Genomic DNA, 20198 nt, shown 5'->3' with positions numbered 1-20198 from the left:
GGTCATTTAAATGATGGACCAATTAAACCTACCTAAGTCAGACAATCCACTTCTTTTTCTTCTACTATGAAACACAGAGATGGACAGGTGGAGGGCAGGCATCAGGCTATCTCAGTGTAGCCCTTGAATGACAATGGGCCATGACTGCATTGTCTTTTTAAAAAGGGCATCTTTAACTGGAAGGCTTCTTAGTCCAGGCATTTTGTTTTCATGTGAACTTGCCTCTGAACTCCAATTGTGAAGCAAGGAAGGATTCAGTTAGTATATTGATTATATGTTTTCATATGAAAAATAAAACACTGTGACACCTAGCAACATACATTTTTAGAAGCATTTAGCGGTGTTCTTCACTGTCATGTGCTGTTTTAATTACATTACATTAACATTGCTTCAAGGAGATAAATGCACATGGTAACTGACACCTCATGAAATTCAAACATGCATGCACATTTATTTTCTGCTTATTGTCTCTTCGTATCTTTAAATTTTGAGACAGAACTCTATAAATAATACAACACTTCAGATGCATATTTTATAAACACACATATGTCGCTCATCCAGGCTAGATGGTGACATGGAGGGCGACAAACCCCCGCTTTGAGCCCCCTTGAATCCCAGCTTCCAGGGACGATGCAGCATAAACAAAAGCGAGCAGCACCATGGTTCCTGGGGTAACTTTATTTGATGGTAAAACTTCCCCTCTTCAGCGTCCCAGGATGCCGAACTCAGGGCAGACAACAGCTTATAAACAGGGGGAGGATCTCAGAGGAGGATACAATCTTCAACTTATCAGCTGAACTAGAGATAAAATACAAGGTGGGCATACAATATATAAACCAATGAAGAATTTCAAGGGAAAAAAAACTAATGGGGTTGGGAAAAATACAAAAGTGACAGGGAAGTTTCTAGACGAAAAACAGTTTCAGGGAAAAACTGGCATTTAATGAAAGAAGGAGTGAAGAAAGTTCTAGGAAAGGGCAGAGACCAAAGACAGCATAAGGAAATTACAAAATTACAAATCAAACAGTAAACATACTAATAAAACTAATAAAATATACTAATAAAATTTATATTTATAAAGCATTTCATGTAAGCAGTTATATGAAAGGCTATGACTGTCAAATAGCTCCCCCTCAACATATAAATATTTAAGGAAGGACTCTTTATTCTGTGTCAGCAAACTCTTGACATTGAAACTAGAAAGCTGGGAAGTCTCCCTTTAATCACTATTTGTTCCATTGCACTCCATGGAGGCTAGGTTTAACTTTTGAACACAATTTACTTGGCACTTCAGCCTAATGGAACTGCTTGGGTTTTTTCTTACATTTATTAATAGGTAGCTTTGCTTTGTGTGCTTGTGACATTATATGTATAGCAAGCACGACAGAGTTGTTTCAATTATCTTTTTTCAATATGCTGCTGCAGTAAAGGTTTTTTGTTAGGGTTAACCAAAACATTCACAGCACTCATGCCTGCATGAGCTCTTCATTTTGATGATTACTCCTAAATAACTAAAGACCTAAATAAAATAAGATTGAAGCAAAAAATAGCTATGCTGTCCCAACTTGTTTTAATTAGTTTAAATTGAGTAAAAACTAATGACAAAAATGGTTTTTGTCAAGGTTTATTTAATTCCAGAACACTGGACACTCACTGAGCACAAAGCCTATGACAACTAGCTGAGGGATACGAGGTTGTTTAGCCTGAGGAAGAGGCGGCTCAGGGGACACCTTGTCACCCTCTAGAACTCCATAAAAGGAGGGTTTAGCCAGGTGAAGTCAGACTCTTCTCCCAGGTAACAAGAGGTAGGATAAGAGGCAATAATTTCAAGTTGCAGCAGGGCAGGATTAGATTTGATATAAGGAAATATTTTCTCACTAAAAGTTGCCTAGCACTGGAAGATGCCAAACAGTGACCCAGGGAGTGGCTGAGTCACCGTTCCTGGACTTGTGTAAAACATGTGGCACTCAGAGAGATAGATTAGTTACAATAGTAACTAGGGTTAGCAAAAGTAAATTGATGGGTGGACTTGATAATCTTGGAGGCTTTTCTAACCTAAATGATACTATGATTCTACATTTTGCTATGTGAAACATTTTATTTTATTTTATTTTTATTTTACTTTAACATTGGTATTTATCTTTAGCTCTTCTTTCAAATACTATAATATCAGCAGATTTTTAAAGATTATTGTAATCTGAGAATCTGTGGTCCTTCAAAGCAGGCCAGAATTTCAGAAAAAACTGCATAAAGATTTTACCAAAATGAATAAAATCTATGCTAAAAGGTTGAAAGAATTTTAAGGCATTTTTGCAGAAGAAAATTATAGCACAAATTTTCCTGATTTTTTATCTCTATGTCTGTGAATTTCACACTGTTTATTTGGCAATTCTGTAGGGTTTTGCTCAATTTTGAATGCAGTCTTCTGATTCTCCTGCACTTCAGAGCTCTCCCACTGTATCAGAAACACAGATTCAAAATTGAGATGTATAAGGTAATATAATATAATATACCTAATAGAATACAATATAATTAATAGAATATAATCTCCTGTTAGTATTTATATCTAAATATATATATTTAATATAAGTGTAATATAAATGTTATGTATGTATATATAATATATATATTATAATAAGTATATATATAGTATATATAATCCCTATATATATGTGTATGTAGTGTGAATTACCTATATTCCATGGCACTTCAACTATCAGTAATCCAGTTAATCACAGGTATTGAGCAATAACAGCTTTCAAGCATTACAGATAGATAACAATTACAAAGAAGGGACAAAAATGTAGATTCAATAGTAGAACCATGTTTTCCTGTACATGTATGCATTCTTTCTTTCAGTACGAATATGATTTCATTTTTTTGCTGCAAAAAAATAAAACAGAGCAAAAAAGCAGTAAAAAGATAGCTAAGACTTGACGTCACAGTTTAAATTATGATATAACAGACTAATACACTTTTCAAAGAGGACTAAAGGATATATCAGAAAATTTTAGGGAAATTTTATGTTATATTAGAGAAATTGGAGTTAATTGAGTTAATCCAGATTTCTCTGTGGATTTTTTTAATATGCTACTAATTTGAAGTTTTGATTTTCATAGTAACTTGGAAACTTGAACAATCAGTGCAGCTTTTTAAAACTTTCTGTGAACTAGTAATCAACTTGTTAGGTAGAAGGATTTTTTTTTTTAAGTGGATAGAACATAACTGAAAACTTGACTTTTGTTTTTATTTATTTTATTTTATTTTCCCCTTTATATCCTGTGATATTTAACACTGTGAAAAAAATAGGAACAGTGAACAATGAAAATATGATCTTGAAAAGTCTTTCTGTGTGACAAAAAACATGGATTTTGGTATTTGACGTTTATTTTGTCTTGCTTTGTTTCAAAGCACTTGCTGCCTCACAGGTTTTGGTATAGGCAAGACTAATTTCAGAGTCTCAGAACAATCTGTGGCAGTATTTCTTGGAAAGGAAAGATTACTTTATCAGTTAGATTGAAGAAAGCTAGAAAATTATGCAGTTCTTAATGTGAACTGAAGGCAGGAAAAATTACAATTAACTTAGAAATTTCCATAAGTGGCATGCAAAAATTACAAGGGAAAAAAAAAAAAAAGGTAAAAGTAGACCTGAGATTGGAAGATACTAGCATAGAAAACACTTCAAAACTTTAGCTGAAATAAAAATGAAAGGGATGTCATTTGTCACAAAGACTATTCCTCCAAACTTCTAGGGTAGTCTTTCTTTCCAAATCTTACAATGAGTCATTTGATCTAAATAATAACCAGAAGGCACAGAATTATGGACTATCCTGAGTTGGGAGAGACCCCTATGGTCCATCAGAGTCCAGCTCTTAGCCTTGCACTGGACAGCCCCAGGAGTTACACCTTGTGCCTGCAAGCACTGTCCAAGCACTTCTTAAGCTCTGTCAGGTTTGGTGCCGGGACCACTTCCCTGGGGAGCCCCAGTGGAAGCCAAAGTCTAAGCTGTCAGTAACTTATGTTAAACCAGAATTTTAACCGTAATCCTTGTCCATATCCTGCAGATTTCCTCTGCATGTTTTGGTCATTATTTCATTATTAATGCTTTTGTAATTAATTTTACTGGTTCTGTAATTTTCAACTTGCAACAAGCTGAGATATCCCTGAAGAGCTTTGGACATTACTAAAAAGCTTTGTAGGATCAAAAGTCTGTTAAAAACAAAAATTTTTAAAAAAAAAGTTCTATGTTTATTTGGTTATTAATGAAGCCATGAAACCATCACCCATAACAAAAGCTACGCTTATAAATAGTCCTCCTCATGCTTAAGCAACCTCACGTTCAGTATAATATTGTAGAAAGATTGTATCCATTTAATACACTATTCTGAAGACAGGTAGGTTTAGACATGCTTTTGAAGTGTTGGAAAATCTTCACTTTAATAAAATACTTTTTTTTTTGTTCACAAAAATTGATTTGTAACATTAAAGTACATTTATATATTAAGGCTGAACCTTGACAGAAAGGTTTATTTGTAAGTCATTCAAACTTCTAAAAAGTTCTAGGAGACTGCATTAGTGATCAGATTTAGCCAAGGGTAGGATAATGTAGTTCTACCTTAAAAATGTTTACTATTTCTGTGTTTATATTTCACTCAGTGCTGTTGCCAGCATTAAATCAATGCTTCCATTTATCAAAATGGTTTCTTTCCAAACCACTATGAAATACACACGCATCTCTAACTCTTCTTAATTCATCAGAATCAAAAGTGGGGTTTTAATTATAAAATTGTGATCATGTGCAATAGACAAAAAGACACCTAATATAATATGTGTCTTCTCCTTAAGGAATAGTAAATCTTACCTCTCGTATACTATTCATCACTAGTGGGAAAAGAGAAAAAGAGCATTTTTATTTCCAACAAAAATGATATCTTTTTTTTTTTTAATTTTAGAAGATCTTTAAAATTAATGCTGCTAATTTTAGCTTTCTTTGTTTCTGATTGGTAGAAAGAGGATTAAGCTCTTTTTGGGCTTTGTAATGCATATTTACAGAGGATATTCCATTTTTTTAATTAAAAAAAAGATTTTTCACCATCAGGGAGGTCAGGCACTGGAATAGATTGCTAGCAAGGTGGTGGAGTCACCATCCCTTGGAGGTGTTTGAGGCACCCGGATCTGGTGCTGGGTGATGTGGTTGAGTGGTTATGGGGCTACACTGCAGTGCCAGGTGGATGGTTGGACTGGGTGACCTTAAAAATCTCTTCAAACATTTACAATTCTGTGATTCTACAATTTGCTTGACAATGTAATGTATGCTAGTAAAAGTATATTCAGATGACTTAGAGGGAACAATAATGAGACGTAGAAAATTCAGTAATCCAAATGAGGAGTTCATATTTTATCTCTGAGGGGAGTAAATGAATGTCAGGTAGCATGTTTGGTACCCCACCCATAAAGTTTGCAAGCTAAAGAAAGCTGTCATAGTAGTAGTCAGGATCACTCAGAATTTTCTGCTGTCTGTGGAGGGACACAAGCTGGAAAGTCATAGGGATGCATGTTTTATTTCTCCTAGTTATGTTATAAAGCAATGGTGGAACACCAGTGGAAACCTGGCAAACTCCCTGGCATGAAAATACCTGGAAATTAGGGCATCACATGAAATAACCCTGATTATATTTAAATTTAAAATTGTCTGTGCAGAATGCCTATACTTTTTCCTAATTTCCTCCTTAAATTCAATGATCTGACTACTTAAATATTCACTCTTCTATTGTCACCTGCACATAAATTGGAAAAATACATGGATTCAGGGAATTTTCTGCTCCAACATTCTGTCATGATGACTTTACCATTCAAGTGGGTTGAGGCCTGAAAAGAAGCCTGATTCCATGAAGAAAGCACACTGCAGCCAGTGCAAGCTGGTTTGATGCTTTAAACCTCAAAGGTCGCTGCTTGTCATGAACAAAGACCTTTTGTCATGTCCTTTGTCTAAATGACAAAGGAAAACAAATCTTAAGTGTGGTGTTATCACTATCATGGAATGGAATTCCTGTACTCCTTACAGAGTATGCATGGTATGTTCTTAGGCTGGATTATGATACATTATGCAGGTTTTCTGGCAGGTGTTGGGTAGGCACATCATTCCAAGATACTTAGAGATGCTCAGAAAACAGATGTTTTTCCACACACCAGCTGTGTTGACATATTTCAGTCACCTTGAATGCTGGTGTTTCTTTAAGCGTCACTTACAATATCTACCAGTAGATATTTGATCCAGGAGTATTTCTGATCACTTTCTGAGAGAGAGAACTGCATGAAAAACACATACTTTAGCTATCTTGAATACATATAAAATAAGCCTTAAATTTTTTCAGACTGTGAATCCTAGTGGAATTTCAGCACTAAATGCTGACTCAAGTAGCTAATTTAGCAGCAGATTAGCTTTATGCATGCAAATGTTCCCATTAACATCTGCAGGCTGGATTGCAAGTTTACATTTAAACAAATGTGAGCACTTTTATGCATCAGAGACCAATAGACATTATTTATGTCTGAAACTTTGCAATTAGTAGTAGCTATTATTTCAGTGCATTCTTGTTGCCCCCCAGGTATAGCCTGGAAAGGTATGTTTGAAAGTTGATACTTTTCTAAGATATTCCATAAATTTGTAGCTATGACACACTTTCCTCCTCTCTGTACATTGAATTTGGTAGCCTGTTGAAAATTACAATATAAAAAGCGATTTATCTAAAAGTGATTTTTATTAAATATTTTAGCATTTCAAAGAAAGACAGGGGAAAAGAATGAGTCATGATAATATGTCAAATGCCATATTTTGTTTCTATTATCTTTACCAAAATAAGAGTCATGTATTTCTTCAAAAGGCATGTACTTCTTCAAATGCAGCCTCTACATATGTAGGTTCTGTGAGCAGATGCACCATAAATCTCCTTTATCATAGCTTCCCTTTAGCCTGCTCTGAAATAGACTTAAGAAACCTCAAACTGGTAAACTTACTTGGAAGGTAGATGGCTTCTATGTTAGTAGTGAAAATACATATATATTGTTTTAAAGAATTAAAATAACCTCCATTATTTTGCATACAAGTTGTTTCCAGTTTCCTTCAACACTAATCACTGGAATCCTTTGAATCCTGCAGACCATATTTGAAGTACAGTCTGGACTCAGACTACTTTACCACAATTTTTGTCTCTCACTTTTTCCACAGAAGAAGCTGAATTACACTTCTACATAACATATAGATGGAGAGAGGATAGCAAGAGGAGTTTAAAAACCCAAGCAAAACCACCCAATATAACAAAAACCCTATCAAAAGCACGAAAAAGAATTGCAAGAATCTCCTGAATTTTAGATATCTAAAGCAGGTGGTCTAAAGTTCCTAATTTTTCAAGTATCTTTCGCCAATGATCAACTTTTCATATTTCAGCATCTTCATAGCAGAAAGATTGATGCAAAATCTATGAAATGTTTGTTATGTTCTTATCTGCCTTCTAAGTAACACTGCTTAATGTATGGCCCATACAGTGATTTTTGCTTCTCCATTTTCTTTTCCATGGGTCTTTTCCTGTGTTTAGGCATGTCCCCCACCTTGACTTATCCCTCCTTCCACTGTTATCTCTTCTTTTTATAATATGTTTGAAACAACCCTAATGTGTAATCCTGGCTAGAGTGGGACTTAATCAGCACAATAAAAGAGGGAGCTCATTTCAGGCAGGCAAGCAGTCTGAAGTCTACCATTTCAGGTCACTCTTTCCAGCCTTCATTACCCCTAAGAGTCTAGAAGTTGTGTTTGCCTTTAGTGCCACATAGAAAATGATGCATAAAATGTGTTAATCACAGTGTATTTATTTTGGATCACTTTTTTCACTGATTTGAATAAATCACACACTTAGTACACTTATGATCTGTAATAGACTGAAATGTTACTGCAAATATGGTTCCTCTCTTAAAAAAATTATCAGCAGAAATCTTAAGTTACGTTTTTTTTTTCAGTAGATTTCATAATTCAGTGGAATTTACCACTTATTATTTACTTTAAAACAGCAAGGAAAGATTCATTTCCACATCCGGTCACAAGAAAAGAAAGCACAAACATATCTAGTTTATAGCTAGGATTCAGTCTACAGTCTTTTTTGTTTTTTTGAAAATATTTGTTATTTAACTCATTTTCTCATATAATACAGCCTCTATAACAAAGAATGTTAGAACAATTCCGGATAAGAGAGGTAAAATATCCACTGGCAAGTGTTGAAATGGTGGTGTTCTTTGTTACTCTTTCAGTCTGACTTGGGAAGTCTTATATGGAATAAATAAATAGGAATATCCAGTCATAGACAGCAGAGGCTCACAATTGGAGTACCTTGCAGGACATACTTAATTTGTTTTTATGACAAGGTCACCCATCTAGTTGACCAAGGGTGTTTTTTGACCTTAGCAAAGATTTTGACACTCTTTTGCACAGCATCCTTCTGGACAAAATATCCATCACTCAGCTAGACAAATCCATGCAACATTGGGTCAGCAATTGGCTGGTGGGTCAGGCTAGAGGTACAGGAAACTGAGCTACATCAGCCTGGTGGTCAGCTGCCAATGGGGTTCCCCAGGGATAAATTTTAGAACTACTGCTTTTTAACTCTATTATAAATTCTGTGGATGCAGGAGTTCCCTCCAACCAATTCTATTGTAAAGTCTCAAGTGTACAGAAGTAGTACAACCTCAAAAGCAATATACAAAATTGAAATCATATGCTCTCAAATCAAATGAGAGGCCATGCCTGGTAAGAATAACCACTTTCACATGCATTTAGTCCAAGTTCAGTTAGGCTACCTTTAGTCTAAACATAGTCAACCATGATAAAAAGAATGGCAGAATGCACTGGTTCTAGGATATCTCCCAGGAAGCAGGAATTTGCACTAATGGTGTCTGGGTATGGTAGATATTGAAGTTTTGACACTGTAATGGCAGACAGAAAGCAAGTGCTGGTTTTGTGGTCACTGTTAACATGCAGCAGATAAATGTCTAGAATGTTCATCTACACTTTTATTTAATTGGTGTCTTTGGAAGCACAGTGGTTTCCCTAGTCAATGTGTTTTATTAAAAAACATGTATGATTATAGAATGTGTCAAAAATATATTGCCACAGAGTTAACATATCCAACTATGTCAGCCATATTGACCTTCTATCTCTATTTAAGCTGTATTATTTTATTCAATTGAGATAACAAAGGTCTAGCCTGGCAAATAGTTGCTACTGATACCAAGAGTACCCTTGCTACCAACCCCATTTACTGTCTTACCAGACTGCACTGCTATGAGATTTAAACGGATTTCCAGGCAGAGTACATATCTAAACACAGACTTTAGTTAATTTGCAACCTTGCCTACTTCCCAACTCCACTCTGTACTGATACTAAAGGCTAATGATACAACTAGAGGTGCTTGTAACTGCAAACCTAAGATAACAGGATGGATACAATTTAGCATAACATGGTGGTCCAGAGCACTCAGACACATTTAGGCTCCTAAATAAAATAACTTAGGTATATTCAAACCCTTAAGTCTGTATACAACCTTTTCAATCTCGTGTCACATTATGCTTGCCAAAAATGAAGGTACACATTTCTTGACTATAAACACACTGAACTGTATTTTAGTTATGTAGAATGCAACAATATAAAAGTAATCTAGTGTAAATTTTTCCATTTTGTTTTCTCTGGATAATGTTCAACATAAATTTGCATTGTTTTTTGGTTTGCTTAGGATTCTGTTGTTGTTGTTGAAGATAAATTGTTAACAGACAAGATATAAATTTGGGGTTGGACCAATGTAACCAAATATCCTTGTGTAATATGTAATATTCAAAAGTAGCATCTTAAGAATAAAAATGGTGAAGATGGAACAGGAAAGTGAAAACAAAAAGGAAAGTGAAAAGCATCTAAAAACCAAAAACATAATTAAAATAAAATAGACTTTTTTTAGCATAATTCATAGGTGCCTTAATAAACACAATTTCTGGAAATCAGAAGGGAAAGTGGCATCATTTCTGAACTCTTTCCAATCAAGCTAAAAATCTTAAAATAATTTCTTACATTATTCAAGAAAAATCTTTCTTAAAACTGTCTGGCAAGCACAGTGTACAAAAATTATTTGCTATGTTCTGGTAACAAGAACTGACTTCTTTTATTGATTTGAGAAAATAGAAATATATTGTGTAGCTTTTTGAGATGTCCTTTAATTTTAAAAACATTACCTCATTTGAGGTTTGGTCCAGTATATAACTCATTAAAACATTAAAAAAATGCATTTTTCTATAAATAATATAGATCAAATTACTTTAACTGGTAAAAGATGCATCCCCATTTCTGACTGTTTAAAAAAAAACTGTAAAGTTCTCCATTTTGATCTTCCAACTGTACTACAACCAGAAAACTAAAATTCAGAATTAGCTAAATGAAAAATGTATGTCATATGCCTTCTTTTTGAAGGCAGTATTATGTCATCTTTCTAGATATGTTATATCAACAAACTTCTAAAGTGCTTTTGTGATAAAGACATCCAAATATGGCTATATCTAGAATAATGTACATATGTGTGATTTTGATCATAATGTAAGGTAGAAAGCTATTCAGTAATATTTCTCCATGTTGTGAAATTATCTAATTGAATATTTTAAGTTTATTTTCTGTATAAGGTTTTTGTGTTTAAGGAAGATAGCCTTGTCTAGAGGGATATATCTGTGATACTTCAGGATGTCTGCAATCCAACAAAAGACTAATTTGCAGATCCTGCAAGAGAAAGTTATAGTCTGTGATTAAAAAGGCAAATTATTGCCCATTTTTCTGTCCAAATAAAATTATTTATTGAGTTTAAAGCTTGGTGATAGAGACAAATTTGGTGTCCCTTCCTTGACTGGCAAGGTTGTGAAACTCATACACTGGAGGTCTTCAAAATCTATATGGACAAGGTTTTGAGCAAGCTGATCTAACTTGATTTTTTTTAAGAAGGATATTGAAATAATTACATCCTGAGATCTCCTCAGCATGAATTTCTCTGTGAAAATATTATCTTTGCTTTCCTTGTCCATCCCTGAGAAACATCCACACAGCTCTGTTAAATTCTGACACATTTAAACGAATAAAAAAATACATGTTTTCTTTCCTACAATAATATGTAGAAAATATGGCTTACTGGATAATAAAATTCAGAAAAAAATGGAGTATAGGTAAGAGAAGGTGTAAAAAATAATCCAGAAACAGTCTCTAGATTGAAAACCAAAACTTACTTCTTTTCGGAATTCCAGTTGGATGTAAATCACCATCTTTTAAAGTGAAATATTGGAATGGTATGGATGTAAGATTATGGCCATATTTATAGAGTGAAAAAAGGAAAAAGATGTTTCATGTCTCTAGATGTGCTAGTATCTCCTTGAAAAATATAACTGAAGAAAAAAAAAATGTCATCTACCTGTGGAGCTTTCCTGTTCTGAGGAGGCTGCAATCTGATATTAACACTCCTCCCAAGGGACATCTTATAAAACCCTGTCCCCGGGTCCCCTCTTTCCCCTCGGCTCTCGGCTCTCTGAGCTTTGCTCGGGCTCCCGGGTCTCCGCCTCCTGTCCACCCTCCTCCGGCACGGGGTCGCGGCGGGAATAAAATGGAGTCTCGTGCTAAACAACGAAGAAACTTGCCTCGTCCGTTTCCCCTGCTGTCGGTTGTGGCTTCCCTGGATACGATCGGTCACTATAGCAACACTCCGCTACAAATGGTGGAGAATGCGGGCAACCAGTGAGGACAAGCCGACCGGCACCCCTGTGACTCACCTGCAGACTGAGCTACAAGAAGCTAGTCTGCCTGCAAAAAGGACCATGCTCGGGACTCTTACCAACTCTACGGACACGTCTGCTGCACCTATGGAACGTAAAGCCCGAGTGGCTATTTATGGACGGTTATGGACGATTTGCATGCAGTGTCAGCCCTAAATCAGTGGTCGTCCCTCCTGTGAACCCTCCCGTTTTTCAGAATCTGTGAAGCTGCCTGTATCTTTCCTTACCCTTTAGTCCAAAGAGCGCGGCAAGTAGTGAAAACTGCCAGGACTGCTCGGAGTTGCTACCGTCTCCTCTGTCACTTTCTGCCTGTCTGCCACCCCATCCCCCTTACCCTGAAGGAGGACAAGGTTGGAAACCGTCCAGACTGACGCGGGAGTGCTACTGTCCTCTCGCCACCCTATGTCCTCTTTCACCCCCGTCTCTTTCCATGTCCCCCGCTCCCTGTTTAGAAAGGCACTGGCCATGCCGTTCCGGGTGCTCTTTCTCAAAATGGCACGACCACGCGGTTTTGAGATCCCCTCTTTCCCGCCACGTCCGTCTTTTCCGGTCCCGTGCCTGCCCTTCTCTGTCCCTTCTCTGTCCTTTCCCCCTTCCTGCAGCGCGGCTGCAGCCGGCTCGGCCCGGCCCGCGCGGCCCTGTGAGGCGAGGCGGGGCTGCCGAGCCCTGAGAGGGCCGGGCCCCGCTGTGTCCGCGGGAGACGCGAGGCAGAGGTGGCCTGGCGGAGCGGGGCAGCCTTGGAGAGGGCAGAGCCCTGCCATGTGCTGCAAGCTGTCCCACTGCTGCTTTCACCCTTCCTTGCGTCACAGTCATCATCATTACCAGTACTAAAGCCGAGAGCAAACACTTAAGGACTGTGCCCCTCGTGAAAGAGGAGACCAAGAACAGTATCCCTTCTGGTGAGAAGATCAAAAGCCAAAGGAAAATGGACTATTAACCCACTAACCAAAATTTATTAATTTAATTCAGTATCATAATTTCTGTTACTTTATCCTCTGTATTTATGTCTCAAATGCTTTTCTATTACTGTAAATTCAGCTTAATAATGTTCATTTTAGTTTTGTAAACCATTAGGTCATATTTTCGAGAATCCTCTTTTTTAACCAATTTATAAACAGAGGAACTGGGGAGCTTTCTCGTTCTGAGAAGGCTGTAATCTGATATTAAGACTCCTCCCATGGGACACCTGATAAAACCCCGGTCCCCGGGACTGCTCTTTTCCCTCTGCTCTCGGCTCTCTGGGACTCTGTTCCGGCTCCCGGGCCTCCACCTCCTTCCTCCCCACCCCCCCTCCCCCGGCACTGGGTGGTGGGGGGAAATAAAATGGACTCTCGTGCTAAACAACGAAGAAACTTGTCTCCTCTGTTTCCCCTGCTGTCGGATTGTGGCTTCCGTGGATACAATCTTGTCATTGTAGCCACATGCTGCTACATCTATCCTATTGATATATGGCACACAGGGATGGAGAGTACACTTTCACAAAATCACTTAAACAGAGTTTGGTGCCACCTTTGGACATTATCTCGTCCAAATCCCCTGCTCAAAGCACAGTCAGCTGGACCAAGTTTCTCAGTAGGGTGTTCTGTCAAGTTCTGTATATCTCCAGAGATGGAGACAACACAACCTCCCTTGGAAGTTGGTATTGGTGTCCAAACACCCTCACAGTAGAAAACATTTTTTTGTTGTTGTTTGTTTAGAGATGAAAACTTCATGAGTTTATAATTGTGCCCATTATGTCTTATCCCATCTATGCACACCACTCTGGGAGTCTGGTTTGCCCTTCAGTCCTCCCATCAGGTATTTACACTCAGATAAGATGCTGCTGATACTTCTCTTCTACAGGATGAAAATTTGCAGGTCTCCATCTCTTCTTGTTTGAGAAATGCTGCAGCACCTTTCCTTGTCTTTGTGGCCTTTCAACGGACTAACTCCAGCAAATCCATGTTTTTCTTTCACTGGGAAGTCCAGAGCTGGACTCAGGACTTAGCAGAGAGAAAGGCTCACCTCTCTCAACCTGCTAGCAAACCTCTTCCCAATGAGTCCAAGTAGCTCCTTCACACTTCTTTGCAACAAAGTGTGGCTCAAGACCAGCTTGTCCACCAGCAGGATGTCTTCTGTGCTGATGCATCCCCCTAGATGCAGGGATTCTCCCTAATTTCCTTTTATTGGACTTGTTTCCTTGTTTGAACTTATAATTTTGTCTTTATAAATAGTTTATTCTTCCTTTGTATGACTATGTAGTGTCATCTTCTTCATTTGAAAAATGATTATGTCTAATTTTGTGAAGGCATGACTTCTAAAAACATAGTGTTTGGGTATACTCTTCTGTGAAGTATTTTAGAACCATCTTTTAGACGTGGGAAATCATGCATATACAAAAATAATGAGAATTTATAAAGTGGAAACCCTGTAATTTAAAATCTATTTTGTCTGTGTTCATCAAATCATAATTTCAGTACTTTTATGAAAGGGTTGTTTATTCTCTAAACAATGTTTAGAAGTGATTTAGTGCTTGGGAATACCATCAAAGTTAGTGCAATGGTAGAAACTTCAATCTGTAGGTGTTACAAATTAGCACTGAAGTCATAGAAACACAACACTTGCGCCCAACAAAGCTCTGGATGATGGTTTTTGTGGGGGTTTTTTTTGTTGTTTTGCTTTGTTGTTGTTTTTTTTTTCTTTCCCAATTAGGATGAACAAAACTAAACACCATGTAGCTTATATTTACAAGATTTTCTAAGGTAATATTTTATAATTTTGAGAAGAAAGGTTAGCTTTTGTCACTTTCCAGAGTAAACTTTGTGAATTCTGGGGGTTTTTCTCCTGTCCCTATTTTATGATAAAGTTTTTAACATACATTCTTCATTTTAACTTCCAGCTCAGTGAAAATTTTTGTAGACTCCATTTCATTATCAGACCACAGGAAGCAAGAAGGGACTTGGTTCTCAAAGGAAAGAAGAGAGAAAAACACTGAGTTTTGCTGATGTCTTTGTTATATAATTTTAGGAAACAAAGTAATACTTTCTTTATTTGAATTTTTCCCAGGAGGAATAGACTTTTTTTTTCCCACTAGATATTTTAGATAAGAGAAAGTTTGCACTGCTGAGCACGTAAAGAAGTCTAATCTTGGGATTTACCACTGCAATTGCAAATTTATGAAGGCTTAAAAACATTTGGGGTGTGAAAATGGTGGCACAGACAGCAGATGAAATTGCAAAATTCTTGCCAAAAAAGCAGATGTCCTGTGCTGAACTCTGTAGCAATGTTAGACATCAGGCCAGTGTGGTTCTGTGAGTGTGCATGCTTTGATCTCATTCCCTATAATATCTTCACTGTAGTGAAGTAATTCCAGAAGCAGGGCTTTCTCTTTTATCTTAGAGTGTCAATTTAAAAAAAATAAGTTAACTCACAAAGATCTCTTTGTGTATCACTGCTGGTTTTTTTCTCAAGAAGGCTTCAAAAAGAGTTTTGATAGATGGTTGAATTTCATTCTCTCTCATGAGACCATTAAAAATGTTAATGTAAACCTTCTCAGATGTCTAAGAGACTAAGTCATGAAAAGTGAGAGTGTGATACAGTGGTGAGAGAGAGGAGGGAAAGGTTAAACTTATTTGTGAAATGCCAAGTTGTGAGCAGTATGCTTTTTCTCAACAGATATAATGTACAATCTGTCATTTGGCTTGTGTGGAATATGAACAGAAGAACAAAGGACTCTGGGTGTGTATTCGTGCTTATCAGTAAGGGAGTATCTTTTCTTGCTCTACAGACTCTTCAAGGCGTAACAGACGCAACACAAGCAAATTGTAGAACTTCTTTTCCTGATGCTTTCTGCTGGTCATTTCCCCATCTCCTTTTTTTAGAAATGCATATTTGAGTAACAAAACAGTGTGGTCCTTGATTAAAGTATAACCTATCTTAGATGAAACATTTAGATGAAAAATGTAACCAGGAACCCATCACAGATGCTACACTGTGATGAAACCATGAAATGAAGGATTTAGTTTTGATATTACTGTACTGGTCATTATGTCAATTTGCATTACTTGAGTTTGCATTCCACTAATATCAAGGGGTTTGCTACTTTGGAACTACTGTAATGAGAAGTTGCATTTGACCAGAAGCTTTCCCATGACTGATTCCTTTCCTCCTTCCTTCCCATCAAAGGACACATTCTGCTGAGGTACAAAAGAGAATTTCTGCATTGCTATGCACTGTTAGCTGTGAGCTGATAGGATATACACCTGAAGTTCTTTTCTCTGTCACAGCAAATGCAGTGGTGAAGGACATCTGGTAATGACATCTTCCAGTTACAGCTGATGAAGTAGAAACTAGTGTATTTACTGCTGAAAGAGTCATATGTCAGACTCATCTTTGCAAGGACCTTGTAACAGCCCCTCATCTTTAGGTTTTGTTTTGTTTTGTTTTTTTTCCTTTGGGAAGACAGTCAATAGAACAGTTATTCTACAGAATGGGTTTTATAAAGTAAGTTGTGTAATATGCCTGCTGTACAAGCATGCAATGTCCAAGTCATTTTTTGTTTCAGAAAAGTAACTTAGGAGCTAGAATTTTTAAAAAGTGGGTTTTTAATTGCTATTGAAGTATCAAATAAAAAAAAGTAGACAGCTGATAATTTTCAACTTATGTTTTCATGTCTGTCCTACCTTTGATGCATGACAGTTTAAAGCCATAATACTCTGACAAGGACCACAAACATATTTACCTGGCATGAATCATGCAAAGGACAACTACAACAGTTGTTAAATATACTAGAGAACATCATACAAAACTGAATGGTAAGTAGGATTGCAAGAGTATTATATCTATATTGGTTTGACCATGTTGCTTAGGTCTTCTTTTAGGTTTGAGTATCTCTAAGGAAAGGGATGCCACAGCCTCCACAAATGTCTTGTTCCACTGTTTGACAACTCTTAAATTTTCTTTATATTGAATTTGAATTTCCCATATTCCAAGCTGTGCTTGTTACCTCACATAATGAGAAGAAATTTGCTTTATCTTCTTTATTCTTCCTCATTATGCAGCAACAGAAGAATCTCACTTCACTAAGGTTTAAGAAACCCGTATCTCTCATCCACATGCTCCAGCCTTGGCCATCATGGTGAGCTCCACTGAAATCACTCCTGTATCAGTATCTGTCCTGTGCCAAATTCCAGGACCCTGCACTGTTTGGATGATCTCACTGGTGCTGAACACTAGAGCAGCATCAGTGCCTGACCCTGCTGCTGTGTCTGTGCAAGAAAATCTCAAGATTTAGGGGATGCTTTGCTGACCAGGTGCACTTCTTCCTGAGAAGGGGTTGCTGCTTCCCAGGAACTTGTTGCCTCTCAGTGCCTTTTCTGCAGAGCTGTTTCTGCTCAGCGGGCCCTAGCCTGTCCTACTGCAGGGGTAAGTACTTTCCAGGATTTTGTGAAACTCCATAAGTAGTACTACTATTACTATGTCCCTTATTTACTTATCCCCAACTGCAGCTCATTTCTTCAGCCTAATTGAATCCCTCTAAATAACAGTTCTACTCTCTAGCACACTGTACTCAACTCAATATTCTGCCTCTCCAATTGCCCCACTAAGGCAGTTGGCACTGCCTTGATGTCCATCAAACAGGCAATGAAGGTACTAAAGTGCTTTAGACTCAGTATCAGTCTCTGAGCAATGTCACTCTTAACCATCCATTATTTGAACATTGTAACACTGACTCCCACACTTTAAGCACCTTTTTCCACAGCATTTTCTTCTCACTGTTTCTTGTCCATACTCAGCGTAGACATTCCCTTGGCTACAAGGAGTCTTCATGTGATCATGGCAAGGACCTTGCTAAAATCAAAGTGTGCAACATCCAGTTCTGTCTCCCAAACACTCTGTCAAGTGACCTATCACAGAACCTGGTCAGAGATGCCCTTGGTAGTTTTCCATCAGCACCAGACCACTGTGGCTTCCAGAATGAGGGTCTGATAGCACCATGTGAAAGCAAAGCAATTCTAGGTTACTCTTGGTGAGGAGGTAACTAGCTATTTCTTAGCACATGGAAGCAATCAGAACAAGAATTTTTCTCAGGACCAGTTTCATACTTAAATGATTTTTGTAATCAGTTTTAAGTCACCTTAAATTTTCTTTCAATTCTGTAGACAGGTTATATGTGACATGAAAAAAATGTGTTCATTGTGTATTGCAGTCTCTGTTAAAGTACATCTTTCTTTTTTATTATTTTGTTTATCAATTTAAAGAGCATTAAATTTCCCCTCACTTTGGATTTGATTATGAGGATTTTATCCTTCCCTGTCTATATGCATATATGATTACAATGCACAAAGGTTCAGCATGGTAAATATTGGTTTTCATGATTACCTCTGAATTATGTTTCTATCATAAATATACAGACAATGGAAGGATAAGAAATACATGATAATAGCTTTGGTGAAGAGTAACTGGTAAGGTTGTCTGTGAAAAATAGGGAAAAAAGGCATTTGTTTCGTTCTGTCCCTACTCTGCTGCAACCCAATGTATTTGTAGGGAAAGATTCTGCAGCCTCTCTAAGCTACTTGTGTTCCTCCTCAAGGCAATTAACTACTGCTGTCAGATTTGAGTTCCCAGAAGGGCTAGTGCAGTGGTATTTTATTAATGATACTCTGCAGTAAAATGTGTAATGAATTGTGCTGTTTCATTACACAGAAAATCCTCTTGGTTGCTAAGGGTACATATTTCTCTAGTAAGCTTATACTGAGGGTAGCTACTTCACTAAATGTCCCTGTTTAAGTGATGTGAATATATATTTATTTATTTATTTATAAATGTAAATTTCACTTTTTAAAATTGCTTATAGATCTTGGATTAGTAAAAAATTTGGTCATCTATCTTATGTATAGCATAATCAGGAGGTCTCTGGCACTGAACTTGGCATAAATGTATGAGTAGTGTATTTTTTATAACAACTTGGTCCTTTTTTCAGTTGCTTAATATTTCTTTACCAAAGGGAATTCAATTTCCTGAACTTCTTCTTCCTTACTACACCAAACTTGACCATATCAGGCCTCTTTTTTTCTAGAAACAAGTGGTAGGTTTTACTTTTCTCCATTACTTCGATCCAGTAGAAAATACAAAATGAAGAAGAAAGAGTGATTCCTACTCCACTGAGAAATCTGAAGGCTACAGCTAACCACCAAGTTGCTATTTTCTGTTTCAGTGCCCAATTAATATTTCTTATGATTGGGTTAAATTCACCATATCTATATATGCGCATCAAGGAATCACCCTCTAGTTTTGGGGCAAACACTGGGCATGATATCTAGACCTTGGTTGTAATAAGAACATAAAGAATTTCTGCATCAGAAAACTTTATATGATCTAGTCACTGAACAATAAATTCTTGTGCTGCTGAGTCCATGTGCTGTGACACTGTTGAAGCGCCACTGTTCAGAACTAGAGAAGACAAGATTTCGGTAAACAGTGAGGTTTAAATCTTTGGATGTACCAATCTGCTTACTTGCACTGGACTTTTTCAAGATGCAATTTGAAAGGCTGCTATACAATCTCAGGATGCCTTTGCCATAAGGACTGGACCATATAATCTTTCAAAGTCCCTGAATCAAGTCTTTGTCTTTATGATTCTGTGACTTGGCTGCAGGTGCTGACTATGTGGATTGGAAGTACGAGGTACAGGAATAAGTCAGGCATTTGAGAAATATGTATGAGAGCATCAACACAGGCAGGGGCAGACAACCTCAGACTCACCATTTTTTCTTCCATATCTAAAACTCAGTAGGTGACTTATGATGAAGTCCATTTTATACACTATTCTAAAAATTACACTCCAAGATTATAGTAACCATGACCTTATAATGTATAAATTCTGATTTAGCAATATAAAAGAGGTTTTTTGTCATCAATTTGTTGGTTTTCCTCCCATCTGAATAGTTAAGGCTTCTAATGATTTTCCCTTGAAAACTGGAGGCATCTCCACACATTCTTTTGTATAGAAAAAGTTGCCAGATGATAACTATATACCTATGTTTTAAGTAGCTTTTAATATCATTTTTGACAAAAATAGTGGAAGATCCTTTTTTTTAATTTGAATTGATTTTTCTTCCAAGAAAGAAATTTAGCAGTCCCATTGAATTTATGAATGTGGGTCTCTTTTTTCTCTCCAAATAATGTTGTATCAGAATGATATATTTTTAACACTGTAGGATCAAGTCTATCATTTTTGTTGCTTGGCTTCCAAGCATAAACTCCAGAGAAAGTGTTTTGCAACAAATACTGGGTGCAGTCCGCAGTCAGTGAAAATTAACACCTTACCATGTAAACTTCAGTGATGTTATCTAGTTGACATTTCCAAACTGTATTA

The 20198-nt window shown here is 37.0% G+C and overlaps 1 protein-coding gene across 10 annotated transcripts in view; it reads left to right on the top strand.

Annotated features, from left to right (window-relative positions):
* LINGO2 (leucine rich repeat and Ig domain containing 2) overlaps positions 1 to 20198 on the top strand; it is a 493424-nt gene that overhangs the window by 270755 nt on the left and 202471 nt on the right. For 3 of the 10 annotated variants that reach the window (XM_038123772.1, XM_038123770.1, XM_038123774.1), the window contains 3 exons: positions 15497 to 15559; positions 16520 to 16635; positions 16882 to 16958. The exons of 6 other annotated variants lie outside the window; for them this stretch is intronic. The gene's annotated coding sequence lies outside the window, so the exon portion shown is untranslated. Of the gene's footprint in view, positions 1 to 15496; positions 15560 to 15925; positions 16636 to 16881; positions 16959 to 20198 lie in introns of those variants that run through there. One more of the 10 variants, XM_038123775.1, reaches the window with a different exon arrangement.

Source organism: Motacilla alba, chromosome Z (genome assembly GCF_015832195.1).
Source record: "Motacilla alba alba isolate MOTALB_02 chromosome Z, Motacilla_alba_V1.0_pri, whole genome shotgun sequence".
In the NCBI taxonomy this organism is placed as follows: Eukaryota; Metazoa; Chordata; class Aves; order Passeriformes; family Motacillidae; genus Motacilla; species Motacilla alba.
Note: the sequence above shows the minus strand (reverse complement) of the source record. Positions and strands in the feature narration are given on the sequence as shown.